At 38.3% G+C, this 23,729-nt stretch overlaps 1 long non-coding RNA gene across 1 annotated transcript in view; it reads left to right on the top strand.

Moving 5' to 3' along the window:
* The first annotated feature begins 5,597 nt into the window (after positions 1–5,597).
* The window catches only part of LOC146430725 (uncharacterized), a 59,107-nt gene continuing 40,975 nt past the window's right edge, over positions 5,598–23,729 (top strand). The window contains exon 1 of the long non-coding RNA XR_014855235.1: positions 5,598–5,665. This is a non-coding gene — a long non-coding RNA (uncharacterized LOC146430725). The remainder of the gene's footprint in view (positions 5,666–23,729) is intronic.

Raw genomic sequence — 23,729 nt, 5'->3', positions numbered from 1 at the left:
TGAATCCTGCAAGGCACCTCTCATTTGTTATGAGTAGTCAGGTGAGAATTCTTATCTTGAAGGTTCAGGAGGTGCTGGTATCGCTGCTACTTCAGTGAAAGGAACATTTTCCTTAACACATAACAAGAGTTGTAAAATAAAAGGTGAAGTGAAAAATGGTTAAGAGACTATAACTTTCACAATTAAGATCCAGCACTGAACAACAATACGAAATGGAGAATTTGCTGAACAATGGGGAAATTCCCCTCTTGTGCTTTTGAAACTGAAGTTAGTCCTACTATTGCCAAATAATTAATAAAACCCAAAAAGTAATGAACAGAGTGTTTAAGTTAATGTCTCTAATTTTAGCTGAGAAAAATCCATGTTTTACCATGAAGAAGTTGGCTTCTCTGTTCTCTTCCCATTGTTAGTGTCCTGTACTGACAAGACACTCTTCTTTCTTCTCAGTTCTGGACCCTCCCACATGTGAAGAAAACCTTATAGTCTTTCAAAAATCTCATTTTTAATTAACTGAAATTATGTAAGCCTGCTAATACACAATCTTTCTTAAAGTTTATTCTGCTATGCGAAGAATTTCTGTCAGATTTGCTGAAATGGGATGTAACACCTGCTGGATACTACAGTTGTTCAAAATCCTTTTTTTCTGTGCCCACAAACAAGGTTCTCTTCTGTGAACCTGCCATACTCTTGAGCTCTGCCAAGCTCCTGAACTTGCCCAGGGTAAAATTAAATGTCAGTGTTATGTTCCCAAATAATGTTACAGCAAGTGATCTTCCACTTTGCATTCAGTGTCAATCTGTGTTACTGGAGTCAGTAAATGGGGCAGACAGAATGATAAAACTTGACAGGATTTCCTGATTGTCAGTTCTGCTCTCATGATAGCTGAGTTTCCTTCCCTTTGCTGCACAAGGAATGAATTGATCATAAGTGCTGACATATAATTTATCATCGTTGGACACCTCACTGAGTTAAACAGGACAGTTTGTCTCAGAGTGATATTCCAGATGTGTTCTTGACACCTCTGAATTGCTGCACTCTGCTTTTGTTTGTGATCATTGGAATTCTGAAAGATAGAAATTTTTTTTTTTTTTTTCTTAATAATAAAAACATAAACTTTGGAGAGCTTGGAGACCAGCTAAAAGAATTGGCCATTCAGACTTGCTCATTTTAATACTAAAGACAAACTTTGTAAAATTGAGGTCAGAAGTCCCTTATTAACTCTATATTTTTTTTATACATCTAGGCTCCTCTTATGTTCTCTTAGTTGAGTTTGCAGCTCAGAATTTATTTGAAAATCAGGGCTCTGATTTGCAACTTAATGATACCAAAACCTCATATTTGGCAATGGCTATTTCAAGCATTCCTTGGCTTGGAAAATGCATTCATATAGACCATACTTTTTGTTACATTGATACTTACTGTAATGTATATAAGAATTAATCAGCAAATAGAGAAAAGTGCCTGACTGCTTTTATTGCATCATGAGCATTTGCTCCACATTTCACTTGGAGGAAAAGTAATGCATATGAGCCAAATGGTGGTTAAATTTTTGGTGGCTGGGTTTTGGAAAGAGCTGGGATTCCTTGGCCTTTGCTTGCTGTAACGTTTGACCTTAAGCTAGAAAGCCATGAGCAAAGCCCCAATAAATTAAAAAAGAGACTCTTATTTTATGAATAAGCCATTCTGTGCAAGTTAACTCTTATCTGTGTGTCAGGAAGAGCCTCTCAGCAATCTGCTTATTGTGCATAAGTTCCTCTTGATTTAACAAGAAGAATCAATTAGAAAGGCAGCCAGAAGTACCACTGTGTGTCATATTAATTCAAGCATTGTTTTCTGCAGTTGAAAACTTTATATTCAGTAACTTGTTAGATTTTTCTCCCTCCCCCATTCTCCCAGTCTCTGATGCACAAAATTATTAAACTTAATTGGGTTTCTCTGGACACTACTCATTTCTCAAAATTTATTGCAATTATACAATGCCCATAGCTCATTTATTTTTTGTTTCCTGGTGATTAAAACTTAAGACACTGAAAAATGTTATGTGTGTTTTCCTTTTCATCACTAATCCTTTTCTGTCCTCTACATTCAGGACACATTCTGTAGTCATGAATCATTAAAGTAGCAAAATTTACAAGCAGACTTAGTTTATAGCTAAGTATAGTAAAACCAGAATGTAGGTCAGAAATCTTAAAACATTTTTCATAAGATATTTTGGTTTTGTTTCAGAAGATGTTATTCTTAATTATGGAAACATTCCTGTATGTCTTATTGCTTCTTGAATTAAAAATTAGTTTTTCTAAGATGATGGCTATTGGCAAAATATTTTTTGCAGTTATTAAACAAAAATATTGTGTGAGCAACACTGAGTGATATGGTTAAACCCAAACAAGGTAGAGGCAGATGAAGGATCACTTCTTCACTGATCACTTCCACAGTTTCCATGGAGGGCTGATTCTGCCTGCCTTCACCCAGCATGGGAAGGCTCTGCTTCTCCCAGGGCTTGTTCAGCCCTACTGTGTTACCTACTTGTGTAGCTGCTGGGCCAGCATCCCAGTTATTGTGTTTTTTTACTGGGACAAGGAGCACTCAGGATGCCCAGGAAATGGCAGCATGCTGTGGTTGGGTCCCAATCCTGCAGCACATGAATGTCCCAACTCAGTCACCTCCATCTCCAGCCATGGCTCTGGCTGCCCCTCCAAGAGGTGCCAAAACCCAACTGCCTACTCTGCTGCAAGAGCTCTCCTGGCAGGTGTTCCTGAGGGCTGTCTGTTGCCTTTCCCCCACTGACTGGGCAGGGAACTGAGCTAGGTGGGTTTTTGGTGTGATCCAGGGAAGGTATTGTGATATTTTGATGCCAGGAGGTGTTTGGACAACCCTGACGGATCCCATTCTGCAGAGGCAAAGTGTGCTCCATGCTGGGATGCTGCTTTGTCATGTCATAGGTGAGCAGTGGAGGTGAAGAGGAAATAATTAATACCTTTATAACGACTAGGGGAGTTTTTAGCATTAGCTAAAGTAGGAGCTAAGTAGGAGGCACAGATATTTCTTCAGGCAGAAACACTGTCTGGATAATGCAGCAGAGCAATGTGTGTGCCAGAGCAGTGGTATCTGTTCAGGACAATGCAGAGTGTGTTAGTTTGATATAAAAACAAATCATGTAGAGTCTTTCCTAGCTGAAACAGCAGCAAAGTTATTCAAAGCAAATATATGCAGTGGCTGAACTTCCTCTAGCACTTTGTGAATGGAGTTCAAGTGATGAGAGTCTGGCCTGCTTCCAGAAAGCAGGGCTTCTGTTTCCAGGGCTGGCAGAATAATGTTTGGGAAATAAGCTTGCATCTGAAATGTAAACATGTCCTTTAGTTCACCAGGCTTCTGAAATCAGCTAAAGTGAATGGAAATAATTAAGTAATGTGGGGTGGAAATATGGTGGTTGGAGATACTGTAGAGAGAAGTGATTTGAAGTGTTCATCTCTTTGGAGCTGAGGAGCTTCTTTGTAGGCAGAGATGGGCCTGTGGAGTGTCATCTTTTTGAGGAGCCCACAAAATTGACTCCACAAAATCACCAATGGCTCTTGTTCTCAGTGTTAACAGAGGACAGTAACTTAGTATGCAAACATTTATGTCTGAACAGATTCTTCGTGTTCTTCCTCTTTGTGTCTCCATGGTGAAAGATGGGTGAAAGCCAAGGCAGATAGCAGCTATCTATTTGCAAGCTTTTTTAGGACCTTGTTTATGAGGAATTATGGGCCTTTTAGTGCAAATCTTGCTCACATGGCAGCCAGAGGAAAAACTTTTGACCTGAATGGGAAACGAGTCAGGTTTCTGGTATTTTTATAAGTTATATAAAATATTGCCTTTCCTCTTATATATTTCTTTCAGTGAGTGGGAAAAATAAAAAAGTATTTAATTTCTGTCATGCCTTCCAGCTGAAGTCCTCTAAGTGCTTTAGAACCTGTGTGGATTTAGCCCCACAGCATCCCTTTAATTCTGGTAGCACTTATTTCAGCATTATGGATGGAGAGGTGAGAGAAGATACTTGACATTCTCAGGCCAGAGCTCTATGAGCTCCAATCTCCTCTTCTGGCACTCTTCCCACAATGTTATTTTTTCTCCTTGGCTATAATGTGTTTTTACCAGCAAGGTGGATTTTCTCCTCTAGTATGAGCACTTGAAACAGCTGAATAAAGCATCTCAAAGTCATAAGTAGGCTTGAGCTGCACAGACTTCAGCACTACATGACCTTTAAGTGCTGTCAAGGAGTCTTGCTCAGAAAGCTGATCTGTTCACCTGTGAGGCCATTTTGCAACAGGAAATAAAAGAGGTGCATTTTGGTGATACTTGGACAGGCCACACTCTCCCCAAATCTTAGGGAGCACCCTACTGCACATACTTATTCAATCTACCATCTGCCTGGAAACTCCTTATTCAGGTAAAATGTCAAAATACCAAACAGGCTCTGTGAAGTGACAAAATCTTTTCCCTGTGTATTGCTGAGTGAACTTTCACTGAAGCAACACGTGGGATCTGCAGTTTGAGAGCAGAGGAGCTGAGATCACAGGGCAGAAAACAGCAACCTTACCAAAGGACCAGTTTTATTAGAAGGTGAATGACATATGAAATGCATGATCATGGGCACTAGAGCATTTAATTTCCTGAAAGGAACTAGAATTTGATAACACATAATTGATTACAGCTTGTAAAAGACTGCTGGAATTTACACTGGCTTTTTATTTTCTTTGTAAAGCTGGTGGTGGCTAACTTGTTCATCAGTCACTTCATTGTGATTTAGCCTGTGTACTCCATAGTCACAGCATTCTTGTAGAAAAACATTTTGGATGCTTTTCATCAAGACATTCCACTTATGTTTAGGTCATGGAGAAATCAATGCACTTTATGCACCTTCTTAAACATGCAGGAGAAGTGGTATTTCCGAGGGGATAAGAAACACCATTGTCAAGTTCTGGGAATAATGCTGACATCCTGGAAAACATGTTTTCTGTAAACAGGATAAAACCCCCGCAACCTGGAGGTTTTGTTGTTGTTCTTCAGCTGAAAATAGTGATGAAGCAATTGCTTCTGCTTAACAGAATGTTTTGTTTCCATTTCAAGATTTTATTGTTAACTCTTGAGTTGTTGTTGTTTCTTTTTTCCTGTAATGAACAATTTTCTAAATATATCATATCAAAAGAAAGAAACAAAGGAACACAAACTTGCAAATATGTCAGAATTACTACTGTCAGGTACTGAGCCTCTGGCAGCGTGATCTGCTGTTTCTTCAGCTGGAAATGGGCACATTTGTAAACAGGCAAATACTGAAATCACATGGAAAGGGTTAAGTAGGAAGAAAACAGAAGGGAATTTTGACTTTTCTCATGCTTATATATTACTAAAAAACTGTGAAAAGTTTAAATCCTCCAGCACAGACCTGTAAAGTCATACAATCAAATTGATTTCCATACAGAGAGAACTGCCTTTTGCATTGAGGAGATGAGCATGAGCATCACAGCACAGTGCCCAGCCCATGGAACCAACCCCAGTGTGACATCACCCCAGGCTAAGGCTCCGCAGACACTGTGCTGGAGGTGACAGTCCTCACTCCTGGCAGTGACAGGTGCCACTGGCAGCAGTGGCTCTGCTGTGCCTCCTCGTCCTGGGACACCTGTGGGTGAGTGGGAGCTCTGGGAGCTCCTCCCTGCTGGGGTGGGGTGAGGAGCAAAAGCCTTGAGTGCTGCTGAGCAACAATGAAAACCATCAGTGTGCTGTTAACACAGCTCTCATCCTAAAACTTTCTCATCCTGAATATGAAACACAGCACTGTGCCTGATTCTAAGAAAAAAAGTCATTCTGTCCTAGCAGAAACCAGGAAAAATTATCAGGCAAAATTTTAAAAAAGAAGAGGAGGAGCTATTGATTCAGTGCTGTGTACCTACAGTTCACAGTGTAATTTTTCCATAAAAATAACACTGTGATGGCCTGTGGATGCTCTCTTTTGCTGCTACTGCTGAGGCAGTAAGGCAGGTAGGGGTAAGGCAGGGAGATGAGGTTATATTTGTTTTCCTTCTGTTGAAATGAGATTTCTCCTTAAGAAAAGACCCCAAAACTGGATTACAAGAGCACCTAGAAAATGATTCAGTGAAGCAACTTGTGAGATAGTCTTCATCTCACTCTCTCCCAGGTGTGTTGCCATTACAGTTAAATTGAATCCCCCAGGAAGTTGTCTCCTTGCAGCAGTGTGTTTTAGCAACAGATTGCCCTCGGTTAGTAATGAAAATGTTTCCAGTGCAACTGTGTTTGGGGCAAACGGTTTCAACAGTGCTGCAGAACATCCCCAGCAAGTCTCAGTGGTCTCCTGTGGCTGAGGTACACAGGTGTTATACATGCAATGTTAGTTCAAGTTTGGTCTTCGGTGTGTCCTTAAGGAAATGAGATTACAGCCACACTGAGTGTGTATGTGAGAGGTTAACAGCTTGCCTCATAGGTTTTGAGCCTAGGGATTGATTTAAGCCATATTTGATGGAAAGTAGACATGTCCAAAGGATTTACGTTCATCCATCATTCTTCAGGAGAGTAGATGCTGATGGGAGGGCAAGACCTTAGAAGCACTATTTGCATGCTCTCCAACCACAGGAAATGGTTTACTTGCAGGTTATTAAACATGCTTAAAATCCCCACAGAACAAGGTGACCCAGCTCACCTCAAGCCACATATATCTTTGCACGTGATTTGCTAAAAAAAAAAAAAAAAGTAGCTTTGATTTAAATATCTTATTCCATAGAGCTGGATGAAAAATAGTGGGAATGTTATCCAAAAACATCAAAACAATTTATCTGGTCTTTTTTCTTTGAAATTCAAAACAGTAATGGGATATTGCAGACCAGCCAGTTGTTGTTATAAAAGTGATTAATTCAACTTTCTTGGCCAAGCTAGGTCAAATCCTTTCTCCTTTATGAATCCATTTCTTGATTCTCTAGATTCATTGCTCGAAGATGATCTCATGCCATGATATGAATAAGACAAACATATCATTGATCCAGGGTTGATCCCTGCCTAACCCTTTGCTCTGACTATTGATTTCTCCAGGTATTTTATTTCTGTATCAGGTGGTAAGATAGTGATCTGATTAGGAGGTGATGAGAAAGTGAAATACTTTGATATACAGTAAGTTAAAAAAAACCAACTAATTGAGAAATAGAAGAAAAATATAGAATCCAGCTCTTCTCAACATTCACATATAAAGAGAAAAATACAGAAAATCTTTTAAATCCCTCCAAATCTTGTTAGCTAACAGAGGTCAGATCAGTCACTTTACATGTAAGGTTGTACCCATTTAACTTTTTTCCCATTGCACTTTGAGGTTATTAAAGGGTCTGCTTGTAAGTGAAAGCAGTTGATTCATTGTTCTGAAGGAATTATCTTTAAAAATTACAATATATTTTTTGTCTACTTCTAAACATCTTTTAGAAAGTTACAGAATGTGCAAGTCATTTTTGTGCCTTCATAAAAATGTTGCTGAAGTGACAAGCAGGGTCACTCTTTCATGTGTACAGGCTTCCTTAAACCTCCTGGCGTCAGAAAGGTGCTGGTTAATAGCTCTGTCTTTAAAGCTTTAAATAATTAAATTCCTTGGGCTACCAAATAACCTTCTTAAAACTTGGCAAGGCTCGAACATTTTAGCAATCCTGATATGAAAAGGGCATTATCTACATAGCTGAATTTGAACTTAACTCATCATGGCTGGATGGGCAGTTCTGGTTAAAAAAATGTGTCAAGCTGTAATATTTTCTCTGTTATCAAGTGCTTGAATTTTTTTGGATGTGCAATGGCATTGCCAAGAAATAAAGCACAAAAAACAGCCCTGAATCTCTAGGCAATGCTTAGAAAAACAAATCAGTTGCACTCCCTGCTCACAGTAACAAATGTATTGCTGGCAAATCAATTGAGAAAGCCAACAAACCCCACTGAAAAAGGCAAGGCATTGGGACATCAAGGCTTGTCCATGTGATATGAGGATGTGGTTGAAGGAATATGAGGAGGTGTTGGAAGGAATACAACGGTGCCCATGAAACTGAGGGCAATGACCCCAGTCCCTGAGAACCTGCTTAGATGTTTTTAGCAATCAAGTAGGCAGTGAATCTTCTAAGTGGTAAGATGCTCCTAGTTAGCTTTGCAGGAATAGTACATTTTCCCGTGTTTAATTATTTAAAGGAAGCTGTATAATGGGTCTTTGGAATTGTGTGACCCACTAATCAATCCATGCACTTTTGCATAATGCATGTGGCATCAATGTTATTCCATTTCAAGATCACATAGGAAAAACTTTGCCAATGTGCTCATTGCTCCTTTGCAGTGCAAACACCAACACACAGCTTGCAATGCCATTTGCCTTCTGTGCTTGTTCAGAGCCAGCTGTAAATGTTCCCAACAATTAGCATTTAAAGACAAAGAAAGAAGTCTGTAGATTCCTACATTTGAGGGATATCACTCAAGGTGCTTGACCTTTGGAGCTGAGGGAGATCCCTTCACAGTGCTGAGGAACATCCTTGCTGTGAGATCCTAAATGGGAGGGAGTACTTGAGAGCCTTGCTCTGCAAGGTGGCATTGCTGTCCAGCTGGGGTTTGGCTCCCAAAACCTCTTCTTCATTATATATCTGAAAAACAGACACCTGAGTTGGACCTACTGGACTCACCTTTACCTTTCAAACCTCACACTATAACCTTAAGGAAGGTGATTCTCATACTTATCACCTCTAACAGCCTAGCAGAGCTCAAACCCTCTTCTTTCACCGTTAGGGGTGCAACTCATTGTACCTCCAGAAGGAAGAGGAAGCTTTGCTTTGGAAGGTGTGCACTGGATCTTGGACATGATGTTGCCTTCCATAAATTCCAGGAAATTGTGTAGGGACTGGGAGGAGGATATGGAAAACATTAATTATAGTAATAGCTTGATTAGATGCCTTTTAGTTCTTTAGTTTATTTCTGTTTCTCTTAGCTTGTTTTTATTGTGTGTACAGGTAGGAGGAGGTTGCCTCAGTCTATGACAGTCCTGCTGGAGACAAAGGGCTGTAAATGTCCACTTCTAGGAGTATATGATTATTAAACATCATGAAGTCCAGCAAAGAGGGAGTCAAAAAAGCTGTTTATCCTATGGCTTCTCTGGAACTGCCTTCATGAGCTCCAGTATTGTCACCTGCAAATTAAAGAAAATGATTCCCTCTAGTTAGAGCAATTTATAATTGGCTGATAAAATGTGCTATATTTTAGTCAGACCTACTTTCCATAGAAGTGTGTCTAGGATTATTCAATTAATCCATACAATAGGATCCTTTACCTATGATTGCTGATTCCTAAGTCTGGACTGCATAAATAGATTCAGCCATCCTGCTCTGTGCTGTGGAGATGAACACATTGCAAGAAAGTTTGTCAGGCCAAAATGCCTATGCTATGCCATGGATAATCATACATCTGTTGGTCCTTTTTACAGCTGTAGTCACAGTGCTGTTTAATGAGTTGCATCTCTTCAGAGTTTGAGGTATTTGAATGTATAATTTAATTTAAGATTATCTGTACTGGGTAGGTTTTTTAGGTGAAACCTTGGTCCTCACTGAAGAAGGAGTGTAGTTTGTCATTGACTTGTAAGGACTGACTTTACCCATTATATCTACTGGTAATGCTAGGTAAGTGAACATGAGCTTTTTCATATAAAATGCCCTGCAGTGCTTCTGAAATGCACAACACACAGAGAAGTATATTGTAGATTTAATGATTTATTCAATGAATGTAAAAGCTGGTTGCATAAAGGAGATTTAAGTGATTATTACCATCTGTCACTAGGTTTCACTGTGCTGCAATAAAAGTGTGTTTCAGATTATCAGCAGTTCAGTCATATAAAAACCCAAAAGGACTGGCTTCTTGTGATGGCATTCCCCAGCTCTGCCCTTAGAATTCCTCTCCAGATGGTGGGTATGTGAGGACAGAAATGCACAAAACGTGGAAGAAGCTCAGCTAAAAGCTTCCAGAGTGCAAACTGCAAAACTATTTAGGGTGAAAGTGTTGACCTGGATTTCAGACAGTGGGTACATTCCATATCTAACTTCTACAGTTCCCTAATCCTCTTCTATCCTGTAAAAATATAGGGACACATGTTTGCCTGTGTCAACTTTGTTTCTTCTTTTGGTTTTTCTGCATCACTTAACGTTTTAACTTTTTTTTTTTTCTTCCCTGGTTTGCTGAATCTTTTCTCACACATGTAAATACAGTTCCTGAGCTTCTGTCTCAGTCTGCTGACCTGCTCTACCAGGCTCCTTCTTCCTTGTAGCCATGAAAATGTAAAACACAGGGAAAGTGGAAGGAAAGAGAACAAGATCACTGGCAGGAACCAGACTATGGTGCACTCCTAATCTAGCTGGGTTTTCTTCCCCCCCTCCTGTGGTAACCTGCAGTGACTGACAGAAGTTCAACTGTCTTTATCTATGGGTAGAACATGGGCTAGGTTGTTTTTTTTTTTTTAAATGAACTAGCACTTTCTTTCATATCTACTTTCTTTCTCTGATATAGAATCTGAAATAGGAAACTTGAAATTATTATAACAATGCAGAAGAGGAAAGGAAATAGTTAATAATTTTGGGATTTCCATCTCAAATCAAAATTAGCAACACAGAGGGTTAGTGTTATGCTTTAAGCAAGTGATCAGGACATCAATCATGTTCTCTTTTTGTGCCCTGGGACAATCAAAGGAGGAGAGTCTGATTTTGAATCTTACCAAAGTTTATTCATGAGTAACAAACCAGAGAAACATGAAAAAATGGTGAAAAAAATGCTATTATTGTTAGATAGTTTGTATCTAACTTCTACTAAATCCTTTTCTTAGTACTTTTGGCCAATTTCCTAGAACTGAGCATTTGGTATTTTCTCATTTTAGTAATGCCTAATTATTGCTTTGTTCCAGTGGCTGTTGCATTACACGGATTTCTGTGTCTAGTGATCATGAAGGACTTTAGAATTTTACAGGATGAAAGGTTCCATATTATATATATATATATATATATATATATATATATGATATATATATTTTTTATTTTATATATATATATATATATATAAAATAATTACTGGTTTTATTGTTCACACACAGGTTTTTCAGACACAACACAAACTGATTTTTTGGTGAGGTATTCTGCTCTACATGTGCCTATCCCAGTCAATGTTTTTTTCCCTGTAGGGTGTTTTATTGAGCCACTTTCTTTTATTGTGTTTGTGCTTTGCTCCTCTCACTGTCCCCACTCCTCTCCCACTGTCCTTCCTGAAGACAAAGATGTAGGAGGGATACAAACAACATCTCTTCATCTGTCTACATAAATGGAAGTACTGAATAACTCTTCGATGCTCTAAAAAAAGATCCAGTTTGGATTCTGTTGTGCAAGCCTGGAACCCTGAGCAAAGCTGTCAGTCAGTCTGTGAACAAAGACCTGATTGTCTCTGGTTTTGGATCAGCTCTGCATGGTTTGCACAGTGCATGTTGTTACTGAAAATCCTTCCCTTAGCCATGGCTGTAAGTGCTGGGCTTGGGCTGTTGTCACTTATTTCCTTTGATCAGAGCTACAAGTACCAAATGGCTCACACCCACAGGGTTTGATAGTCTGATTGGAAGGTCTTGATCCCATAAGGCTCTGGAAACATCTTTTTTGCTAAAGGAAATTTTTACAGCTGTATGATTAAAATGCTTTGTGCTTTCCAAGGCTGCAAAGAGATGGTGTTTGCCTGAACTTAGTGTCCAGGCTCTCTCTCAAAAAGCTGTAGCAAATCATTGACAGCAGAATGAAATGCAAACCTTCACAGTTTTGAAACATATTTTCACTTATCTTTTTAGAAGCATCAGTGCAATGATTTCCTTGAATCACAGAAAAGAAGTCAGAAAGCTTTGAAAAGGGAATGGGATATTTCTCACTGGCAATGGTGCTGGGTAGCTATGTATTTGTATTCATGAGGATGTATTAGAAATGTGTTCATGAATGGATTTGTCCAGAGACACACTGCTTGATGCTTGTGTAGTATTGTACAAATTTTCTGTACTTTCTAGTTAGTTTGAAATAATCAAAATCAAATCTAGAGTGTCTGAAGTATAGAACAGATTCCACAAGCTAAATTTTCTTGATGTGGAAAAAAAAATTTTAAAGGATCTTAATGTCTTATAATCTCCCATTTCTGTGGATGGCTGTGCTCCTGTTGTACCCCAGAGAGTACTGCATCATTTACTATTTGTCACAACATTTGTGTTGTAGTTTAATAACTTTTCTATTTTGCTGCAAAATTCCCTCATTGGTGAGAGAGCACAAACTGCAAAAGCAACTTGTTAGGAATATGCTTTGCTTATCCCCTATATGAACAGCATTATTCTTCCAGATATAAGCTTGAAATGGTCTCTCATTTTGGGATATTTATTTAGGATTGGGCCAGAGGTAGTTTTCTGTCAGCTCTATGGAATTAATACTTATGACAGTGTTTTACTGCTTGCTATATGTAATAGTTTCTTTCATTGGCACTTATGTCCTTTGCAGGGAAAGAAATTTGCCTCTGTGACAGTACACTTTGAGTGTCATTGACTTTCATACTGTCTATTAAAAAAGGTAATTTTGAGGAGCAGATCAGACCTCAGTGAGGCCTTCTGAACTGAACCCATTTCAAGAGGGGAAGCCAGAACTGTCAAGACTCTGACTTTCTAATTCCTGAAGAGACGTTAATTTGCTTTGCTGCCTGATCTACAGGGAGTAGAAATGAAACTCCACTTGCACGACCTCTGGTGTCAATCATTATGGGAGGCATCTGCATTTATATTGTCAATGCACAAACTTTCTTTACTTCCTGAAGCATGAAATCACCTTTCAGAGGAAGAAAGAAATATAACCGTGCATTCTCGAGAGATGTAGCAGTTCCATCTAAGGCTTCTGTTGCACAGAGAAATGTTTAAACACAATATTCTGACTTCAACATCAACCAGTCTCTTGGAAGTTGTCTGTTTTTCAAGTGAAAGTTACACTATTTCTTTTTAAAGAGATCAATTATTACTTCATATTATTTTAGGACTTGTAATGCTCCATCTCTAAGCAATGGGAGGTTTATCACTAACTTTGATACTGTCAGCAAAACTTGGTCTCACATTAAGTTCTCATTTAAGCCTGAGTTCCTCTGGCACAGGAAAAAAGGAGGAAGTATATATTTTAATGACATTTTACAAACTGGAATAGCAAAGCTAGTTGGTAACCTGCAGCAGCAGGATATACAGGCTGTGCCTGTGATATATAAATTCTTTAATGTCCTTGAATCCACGGGGATGTTTTACGGTGTTTGGTCCCAGGTCTTTGTGATCTCTGCTGACATTCCTTTTATTGGTGGATTCACAGAGTTTTGGGATATCCCACTGAATTCTTTCACAACAAAATCAGCAAAATGAGACCTATTCATTTAATTACAATGTTTGGGCAGAGATTTTCAGAAATAAGGAGAGTCAGTTTTCCTTACTCTCTTCTAGGTCATGATGCACAGGGATCAGGAATCAGCCAGGAACTGGGAGGATGATGGGGTTTGAAAGCAGATTGTTGTGTCTCTTTTGTCAGCAAGTTTGTTTATGAAAGACACAAATTGAACTGAAGATTAAATGCATCTGATTTTTTTATCATCTGTTGATAAGAGCTGACATGAGTCCAACAGCATTTTGGGCATTATTTGCAAGACCAAGATCTCATAAAAGCCAGAATTTCTCTCTCTATCCCTAGAAACTTATTAGAACCTAGAAAGAATATGTATATATTTTTAGAGGTTGAAACCTTGAGGAAAATTTATTCCTTATTCTTCAAGCCAGAAACCAATTGGCATGACCTACTTTCCTATTTCTGATATCAATAGGATATGAATATAGGTAAGCACAGTCCTTTGTTTGCAAAGATAGCACGGCAAAGGATGACAAAAAAAGAATCTAGGCTGCAGTTTTAACTTCTTTTTTTCCCTATCAATATGATTTCTTTCTGTACCAGTTTTGTAGAGGTTTTTTTCATATTGCATTGCAGTTCAAGGAGCAGTTTCATACCTGGTTTAAGACGTCCTGCATCTCACATTACACAGGTTTTGGCATCTCTTGTCACATTTCTGTATCATAAGAACAAATTCTGTTGTCTCCTTGGCATGATGAAGATGCACTACCAACAGTCCTTAGGTAGTTCTGTATCTTAGCCCAATATCTGTCAAGTTTAGTGTGACTCCATGTTACACATATTTTTACAAAAGACCTATTGTTCCTAGTCAAATAGTCTGGGTTCTATGCTTATTAGCACATTAAATAACCTGCTTAAAATGTCACCTGAAGCACTGCAGAAAATCATCAATACCGACTGTGAATTTAGCCTGGAAGCTTTGAACTTGTGTCTGATCTGCCTCATGTCTACTATGTTCCACAGAAAAATTCAGGAAAACATCAAAGTAGTGCTTTCCCATGAGCCTTCACATCCTGCAGAGCCAAGGCAATGGAAAGCAGCCAAGTAAGTTCACACTGCAAAGCTGTAACTCACTTTTCATTGAGTGATGGCTCCGTCATCTCATGCTTCTCTCAGTTTGAAGAAGCAGGAATCCTTCAACCAGACCCCAGGAGTGCAAGCTAGTGACCCTGTTAATCTCTTGTCTATTTCAGTGGCATCTGTCCTTTTTTTTTTTCTCTCTCTCTCTCTCTCTCTCTCTCATTTTTCTTTTCTTTATTTTTTTTAAACCCATCTGTACATCCTGGCCATCAGGAAATCAAAAGACCAAAAGTAACCTGTCTTCTCAGCAAGTGGGACACCTTCCATCATGTGAAACAAAGCAGGTTTTTTTTTTTAAACTAGTGCCTGAATTGGAAAATTGAACACATCATGAAGAACCTTTATCTCTGGAAAGCTCTGCCCACAGCCCTTCTGATCCTTGAGCACAGCCTTTCTGATCACCCCAAATGTTCACTGAACTGAGAGAAGGGGTGCCCTTTGTGCTGGGGCTTATTCTGGTAGAGGGGCTGGGAGAAAGAGGAGGAATGGAGGTGCACCTTCTGGGTTAGAAAAACCTAGAAATATATGCATAAATTAATATATGCCTGTAGCATGCAATTTTATGCCTCCTCTTTGTGCACATTGGGAAATACGGGTCTGGCCCTTCAAAATTCCTCTTTTGGCCACTGATGAGATCTTTCAGTGGAAGATATTGAAAACTGCAAGTCACCTGGTCCCAGATCTGTCTCTGCTGCATCTCTCTTTTGTAATGCTGCTGCAACTAGGAGAGGAAACAAAGGTATCTCTGGATCCACACAATCTTCAGCTCACTGTGATTTGTTCTTTTTAAAGCTGGACCTTGGCTTGGGAGAGAAACTCTGCTCTGTGACAAGTTCAGTGAACTTTCTACACTGAGGAGTAACTCTGTAAATACACACTATGTGAGATGTACATGCCTTTGGGAGGATCTGTATATAAGTAGAGTCTAAGCAGTGAGACAATATCAAGTGCTTTCAGTAAGACTGAATTTTCTATCGTAAAAAGAAAATATGGCTCTGTGTGCTACCATGATTGTATTTCTTCCTCTTCTCTTGAGTTTAGGAAGTCTGTCTTTTGGTGTTTGGAAGAGAAAACAAACAGAAGCCAGCTTTCAAAATTAGTGACTTCTAAAGCCCGTATTTTCTGTAAAAATCTCCCATATCAATATAGAATACAGATTTTTGGTCTTCTGGTGCAGTTTCAGATTGACTTCTTCTGCCTGTATTATCTTTCCAGGCTGGAGAATGTACTGATTGAAGACAGACTAAATATGAAATTTCTTATTCAGGCCTTTAGAGTTCAGATAATGGTTGAGCCAGTGACTGCTTTGAGACATGGGAAAAATGGTTGCTCTAGCACAGGGTGTTTTAAAAATGCTTCAGCTGAAAAAGTACAGAGCTTCTAAGGCTCTTGGAAGTACATATATTGTAAAGGACAGTAGGAAACTGAAAGTAAATATTAAAGGTTTTTTTGCTAAGAAAGGAAACATTTGTCTAGAGAACTTATGATAAGAAGCTTGTCTGGAAGAGCATGCAAGGTACTCATAAGCTTAGCATCAGCCAGAAAAGCAAAGATACTGGCCTGATTCTTTGTGTAAATTTTTATGAAGATGATTGCTCATACAGAAAGCTGTAAATGCAACACCCAAAGCATGTTTATGCAGGATTATGTAGTTCTTGAAAGTCTATTCCTGATCAGAAGTTAAACATAAAACTTCAGCATTATCAGTAAAAGCAAAATCAAAATTCCTCACTCAGGTAAAAAAAAAAAAAAAAGGTGTTCCATTTTTCTTCCTTTCTAAATGAAAGTGGAAAATAATTTGACAGATTTTTTTGTTAATTTTGATTTTATTACTCTTCAGTATCTTTCTCTCTGGGTGTCCTTTATGCAGAGAAAAACAAGCTCCTTTTGTCCTTGCATTATTTAGAAATCACAGGGATTGAGAATCTCAGAATGACGTCAGAATTTCCAGTTGATTTTCTGAGGTTTTTGGCTTTCATAATGCTGTATAGAAGGTTCCTGAAACTGGCAGTGAAACAAGAACTGGGTAAGGACTGAATGCACACTTTTTAGTGCTTATTGGTTTGGACTTGTTCTTGATTCTGGATGTGAATTAGGGAAATCCCAGTCCCTGTGGTCAGTCTCCTGTGGGCCCAGAGGTTTAAATATGTGATTATGGAGATCACAATTATGAATGTGAAAGCTTGTATGGGAAATAATCCCTGGAGAGAGGGAGAATGCTTAGTTGTAGTTTTTTTAATTAGCAGCCTATATTGTCTGTTCATAACAAAGTCTTACTGACAAAGCTAGAAACATTTCTTGAGCTCCAGATGGCTGCTTTTCTTTATGACTTGCTGTAGGGTACAGACTTTGATTTTATATATTTTGATAATCTATCCTGATTATTCAACTAATACTTATTGTTCTCCCTGTGCTGCAACAATACCCTTTGAGAAACTGCAGCATATGGCTTGGTGAGGGAAATCTCAAGGTTAAGAAAATCTTCTTCAGCTATGTTTCTCATTGCTTTGTTTCCTTTTTCTCAGAGCTAGGACCTGTAACTATGATAATGTATTAAAGATAATGCTTTAAATTTTTCCTAGAGGCAAGATTCTCATTCTAGGAGGTTCGTTTCAATGGATAGAGAGAGGTCTCAAAATATTTGTTCATCTTCAGAAGTCTCTTCTAAGGGCACCCAATATGTGAGCTAAAGTCCTGATCCAAACCATGCTAACAGCAACAATAACAACAGATTCTGATTTACATAAACCAATATTTGCTTGGGCTTTGTGTGTCTCAAACTAGGATGCAGTTTTCCTAACTGCTTCAAAATGCAGCTGCTTCCCAGTAAAACTCTCTGTTTCTGCAGTGGGTTACAATGTTCAAACTGTCCCTTGGATAAAAGCACTGACCTCATCCTTAACAAATTGGGAAAACCAGAGATTCAGGAGAGAGCACTCAATATGAATTTTTCATTTGTTTGTGTTTTTGAAAAATGAAGTTGAGCCAAAAAAAGAATGTGCAAAATATTTCTTTTTCTTAAGCTCTACAGTGTTGTTGTTAAGTTTGCTGTCAAAGCAATCCAAAAAGAATGATTATCATTAGGTGATGAAATGGGTCTGTGAGTTATGTGCCATATAAATATTTTGGCATTAGTTCTGTATTCATACCATGGAATAAATTTGTTGAACTTCTGCACTAGAAAAAAGTGAAAGGGAACATAAGGAAAGTTTTACATGGATATTGTTTTTCTTAGGGAAAAATACTTCATTTATATATTTATTTTAGATTTTCTATATGGTTGCTGGATAAATTCAAATGTCACTCCCTCCCAATTTAAAATACAACATAAAGAAAAAAGGACATCTATTTAAGAAAAAATATTTTAATGAATTAGATTCAAGGTGTTGCCTTGGCCAAGAGAAATCAATTGAGTTATTTACTATGGAGAGAGACATTCTTTGTTTTTTGGGGCCTTACAAAGTTATTCTGCACTGCTCAGCTACCATTTAATTGTGTAAACTTTTGCCAGCTGCCTGCAAATAGCAGAATTCGATTATAGAAGATGTGAATGTCACTGATCTGAGTACAATTTGGCCCAAAGAAACACAGAAAGTTAAATATTTGGGAAGCAATTTTGTCCAAGAAAAGATGCACAAATGACAAGACAAGCGAAGTTCAGTGGTGTGGGCACCATGTATTTATTAAGAATACTGTATTGCTCACAAATGGGCTAATGTGAGCTGCAGGACCCTTGGAATGTTTGGCACTTGGGAAGATGTTAAATCCCAGTTCAGGAGTTGTGCTCTCTAGGGAGCTTTGCCCTCAAGGGGCTTAGCACTGTAATGGTACCTCTAGAGGATCAGAAAGCTCTCTGCCATCCATAAAATTCATTGAGGGAACACAAAAGTGAATTTGATCAATCTGAACAAGTTCTGCTTGGTTCTTGAGTATTTTCTCTTGCACCTTGCAGGTGTGCCAACTATCTGAAAGCTGAACCCAAATATGCAGACTATGACTGAAATTCTCCTCTCATGTTGACCTTGCTGGTGTTGCTCTGAATTTACATTCCTGTGGGTAATTCACAAATAGGGAACACTGAGTGTGGACTTATCCCAAATGGCTTCTTCACAGACATCCATACAGTTCTGATTTCAGGAAAGAACTTATAAACAAAGTGTAAATGAGCATGCAGTTTACTTGACTGATCTATGTGTACAGCTTAATGCTGAGGTTTTCCAATTAGTATTCACTTCACAAATGAGAGATGTAAAATGTTTAAATTAAATGAAGCAGAAAAAAAAATTGATTCTCCCCTTTCCCTCCATCTTTCTTACTAAAAGTTTTTGGCTCTTTCACATTAGTGGCTGTGCTATATATTGGCATTTACGCTAATGAAGAGCCCATGATGTTTCCTAAATGTTCCACTACAAGGACCTTGTTAATAGCTTCTATTTATCCAGCAAAATAAAAGCTCTTTGCAATCTCCAACCCATTGTGCAATAAGCCAAGGACATAGAAGGGGCATGAAAGAGGAGTCTCCCCTTCACTGTGACATCCTATATTCCAGTATGGCCAAGTACTTTGTTCAGGGAGCCAAAACCTGGTGCTGCAGGGTAAAAGGAGCTTGCCTAGGGATCTGTATTTGTTCCTCTCCAGTGACAGAGAGAGAAAATTAAAATCTCAGTGTGGCCCTGTGGTTGGTCTCACATTGATTACTGGCAATCTCACTGATAACATACCTAAAACAAGGTTGGGGCAGTGATGGTGACAATTTCTTCCTTGCCTTGCCATTTCATTCAAGAAACTGTTCAAGGAGTGAACCACAGAATTTGTGGCTAATCTTGGAGGTTTTGATCCAGGAAATCTGGGGCAAATCCAGTAAGGTGACAGCAGCATTGCCAAGGATATAATTCACGTGTGGTTGATCTCCCAGCCTGTGCTCTAACAGCTGTTAAACTGAAGAGTAAAGGTTCTTTTCATACTCTAAATATGATATTTAGTGACAAAGAATAAGAGTAATTATTTTATCCATGTTTTAACAATTAGTCTTGACACATCATAATGGGTTCTGTAGTCTTCATCTAATCAGCAACTTTAAAATGATCATTTAAAGACTGAATGATAAAGATTAAAAATTACAAATACTAATAACTTCCTATGATTAAAAAAATCAATTGGATAGGAAACTAGTTTCATCTCAGTGAAATTCCATAGCATATGAGAAGTCATAAAGATATACAAATGTAGAATAACCAGTGCCAAAAATTTAAAACATCTTAAGGGGACATTAATATTATTTGCATATATTTTCACTAATTTGCCTTTATTATGCTGCAAAATGCAGTCTTGTAAGATCCTCCAAATAATTTAAAGGTTTTCACTGGGGCTACTGCTTTATAAATATTGGTGTTTTCTCTTTGAAAGTAGAAGTACTCAGGATTTTGTGTTCTTCTTGGTTACTGTGTTAGCATCTAGTTTTGTAAGAACAGGCAAAAAATAATTAAACACTCTCTAGGCTGATTTTTTACATTTTCTTTCTGAACAGAGCTAAGTTCAGGAAACAGAATCATTTTTGGAGAGCGTTTTTGCTTGTTGTTTATTTCTTGCAACTTTATTTAAATAGCAAGACAAACCTCTGTGATTACAAATTAGTCCTTCATAAAAAATGGAAAACTTGGATATTCCACTGTGACTTCCCCATCCTCTCTGGCTGTGATGGGCATCACTGTAAGGTGTGAAAGTACAGTGAGAATGCACAACTTCACTGTTTTAAACTGCCCTGAGACAACCCTCTGGTTCTTAATTTTTAATCCACAGAAAATTCCATTTCTCTCTGGTTTGAAATTAAATGGAAGTCATGCAGCTCCTTGCAGACAGGGCACGGGTTGGATTTTCCTCTGCTGAGAAAGGAGACAACTTTGGGACTGAGGAAAGGGATACTGCTATAGTGGTTGCAATTTATTAAGACATTTTATTCATAATGTAGTAGTAATTAGCATAGAACTCTTTTACAATGAATCAGTAATGGGAATAAATCCTACAGTGCACTGAACACAGGAGAAAATGAGAAAACTGCTCTATCAGAGTTTAGAAACAGCAGGAGCAATTTCTGGAAGCACTGCCAGGTATCCCCAAAGCTTTCAGCTACCTTTACTACACGCTAGAGGCACTAATTTGAAAATGGAACTGATGCTTCCTGCATTCTAACTCTCAGTTTTGCAAAACTGTTTAAAGGTTTCTGTTTTGCTGTGTATCAAACATAACGCAGCTTTGTTGAGGCTCTGACACTGTTTTCTCGAATCTACAGTCAGTGCTTCAGATAATTTAAATTAATATAAGCTGAATGTTTGAAGAGAGAATTCTCTGAAAGCAAAAAGAACCCAAACAAAATGAAAGATAACGTGTCCTTGGATGTTTTCCAGGGACTGACAACTGACAATTTGCTTTTCTTTGGTTAAAAGTCTTGAAGAGCAAAAACCACAATGACTTGCAGGGACAACCTCTTAATTTTCTACCTGCAGGAGCTCTTTACCATCAGCTTTACTGGATTAGTTGTTCTTGAATGTTGCTGAATCCATGATGGTGTAACAAATAGACTAAATAAAAGCCCTGCACACACACAAAAAAGAGAGATTTACACTGACTTGGCTGAATGCTTTCACAGGCTCTTCAGCATCATCCTGGTCTCTCAATGGGAGCAAAACTCCAATAACCACAGTTGTCTATGAAAACATTCCAGACTTGAGCTGTGCTAGGCAATTCACTCTAGAATTGGCATTTTCTTTCCGAAGGCCTGATTGCCACCAGTTGTCCAAAATCTGTCTTGTGTCAAGACACAAGTGTCTTCCAGTCCTGTGTCTGTAAAAGATGTTTCCACACTTGAGCTTTGTTTCAAATGCTGGGTAAAAGTATCAATTATATTCAATGTAATATCTACAAAATTTCTTCCTGAGACCCAGTGAGACTCTAAGTGTGTTGGAATTAGGATATTTTTAAAAATTTGTTTTTCTAAAGTGTTTTCTTTGTGTTTTCTGCTCTTTCTCTTCCACTCACTCTTCTCAGATTTTCTGTTTGCTGTTGTTGTTGGCAGTTTGATTACACAAACATGTCACAGGGAAATAGTTGTACAACAGCACTCCCTAAACTCACCAGAGATATTTGCACAAAGAATCTGAGTAACTTCCTTGCATTTGGTTTCCAAACATACCTACTGCGGGAAAGAATAGCTACATTGCCAAAAAAAATGCTCTGCAAGAAGAGCTACTGACCAGTCAGATGTGAACAACAGGCTTCAAAGTGAGAGGTGGCTGAAGTCAGCACCAGACTAGAGAAACCTATTAAATAGCATCAATTTCCTTCCTCGGGGTGACCTTGAGATCTTTGCTGTTCCAAATGTAGGTGAAACACAGCAAAAATGCAAGGCAGGCTGCAGGTTCTGTGCTGTGCTGGGGCTCAATCTTTTGTACAGGCAATATTCTCCTGCTCTCAAGAGAATTCTTTATTTGCACATCCTGCTGGCAGAATAGAAATGTATTAATGCAAAATTGGCTGAAAGTGAATTTCAGCTGGAAGTCAATGAGCTGACTCCATTTTTGACCAAGTTAAATCTGAATCAATCCTACATAAACCCTAATTATGTCAGATCTCGTTCATCTCTTGAGGCCAAGTCCCACATATCTTTTTAAATGCTGACTTTCAAGTTGCTGTTCCTGTCAGTTTGGTGACCAAGGTTAGATTTTGTAGCCAGGATGTTTATTATGTTTGTTAGCAACTGCAAAGCCCAGTGTGAGCATGGGGCCTATTGTGGCTAATGAACCCCTGATTATCTCAAATGTTCCACTGCTAAGCTGATGGGCAAGGTTTTGTTATCAATTTAGTTCGCTTTCCTGCAATCTTACACTGCTTCTCAGATAGCCTTGAACCACAGCTCTCTGGAAGTAACAGATGATTTATTTTTGCTGCAGGTAGCTGCTGAAGTTGCTCATTAACTGTTATTGATGCTGTAACACTTTTTGCTATAACAGACTTTCTTTTGATTATTAGATCTCTAGGAGTTTCAGGCTCATGAGGGTTCTTGAGGGTTTACTATTTTTTTTTTGGTGTCTCTAACATTTGGGGTTTTTTTAAAATAATTTGTCTCATTTTTCTTTATTTACTAAAATGTCTACAGGAATCAAAAGAACTGCTATCTCATTTCATCCTTCTGGGAAAGATTTTTTCAGAGGTTCCAGTGACTCCCTGCAATAACTAGATATATGAGGCTCTGTGTAAGGTCTGCTTCTAGGATACCTACTTGACATTCTCAAAATGCTTGAAAGTTATTATATATACTGTCCTCAAGTAAATCATGTGCAAATAATGTGTGGGGATGAACCAAATCCATTGTGATAGATAATACTGATTTGGAAAACCAGGTTTTAGTCCAAAACCTAAACCAAACTGATTTTGAAATGAAAACATGGCATTCAGCACAGCAGGTTTTCCCCACCAAGCACTAAGCTCATCAGTAATAATTTTTTTGTTATTTTTATTTGTGCTTTATCTGACTTTTCTTTTTAAAAAAAAGTAATTTAAAGTTTTCAATTTGTCTAAATGGGAACAGGATTGGACTAATAGCAAGAGTTTTATTGCATGCCACTAATCCAGAAGAGCTGCTAGTACTACAAGTTATTCCAATTGTTTGGCTTGCCTTATTAATGCAAAATTAATGATTAAATGTTTTCACTTTTTTTTTTTTTTGTGTTAGAGCTTTGCTCTTTATAATTCTTAAAATGCATTTTTATAGCAAGGCATCTCTCTTGGGTTTGTCATTGTAAAAAGTAATCCCAAGCATGTCATTTTCCCCCAAGTTTTCTGGAATTTTGTGCTACTCCTCTCTATTTTATATGCAATGTATCAGGTGGGTTCTTTTCTGTTCCTGCACACTTCTTGTGTGAGGGGGGAAGTTTTTATTTTCTGTTATTTAAAGCAGAGCAAAGTGGACTTGAATTGGCTCTTTCCAGTTATAAAACTGCCCAAAGTTTACTTGGCAAAGTCAGGAGTAAAGAACTGACATGCCAGGAAGGAATATTTCTCTCTGTATCTACCTAGATTTACCTCCCCACTCATTTTAAGATTCAGCCTTTGCCCTTCAGTTCAGATAAAAAAAACAGGCATCAGATTTTGTATCAGCAACAGAGAAAT

Source organism: Lichenostomus cassidix, chromosome 14, assembly GCF_008360975.1.
Source record: "Lichenostomus cassidix isolate B80296 chromosome 14, HeHo_3.0, whole genome shotgun sequence".
NCBI lineage: Eukaryota > Metazoa > Chordata > Aves > Passeriformes > Meliphagidae > Lichenostomus > Lichenostomus cassidix.
The sequence above is the reverse complement of the archived record's forward strand: the minus strand, read 5'-3'. Positions and strand labels throughout refer to the sequence as shown.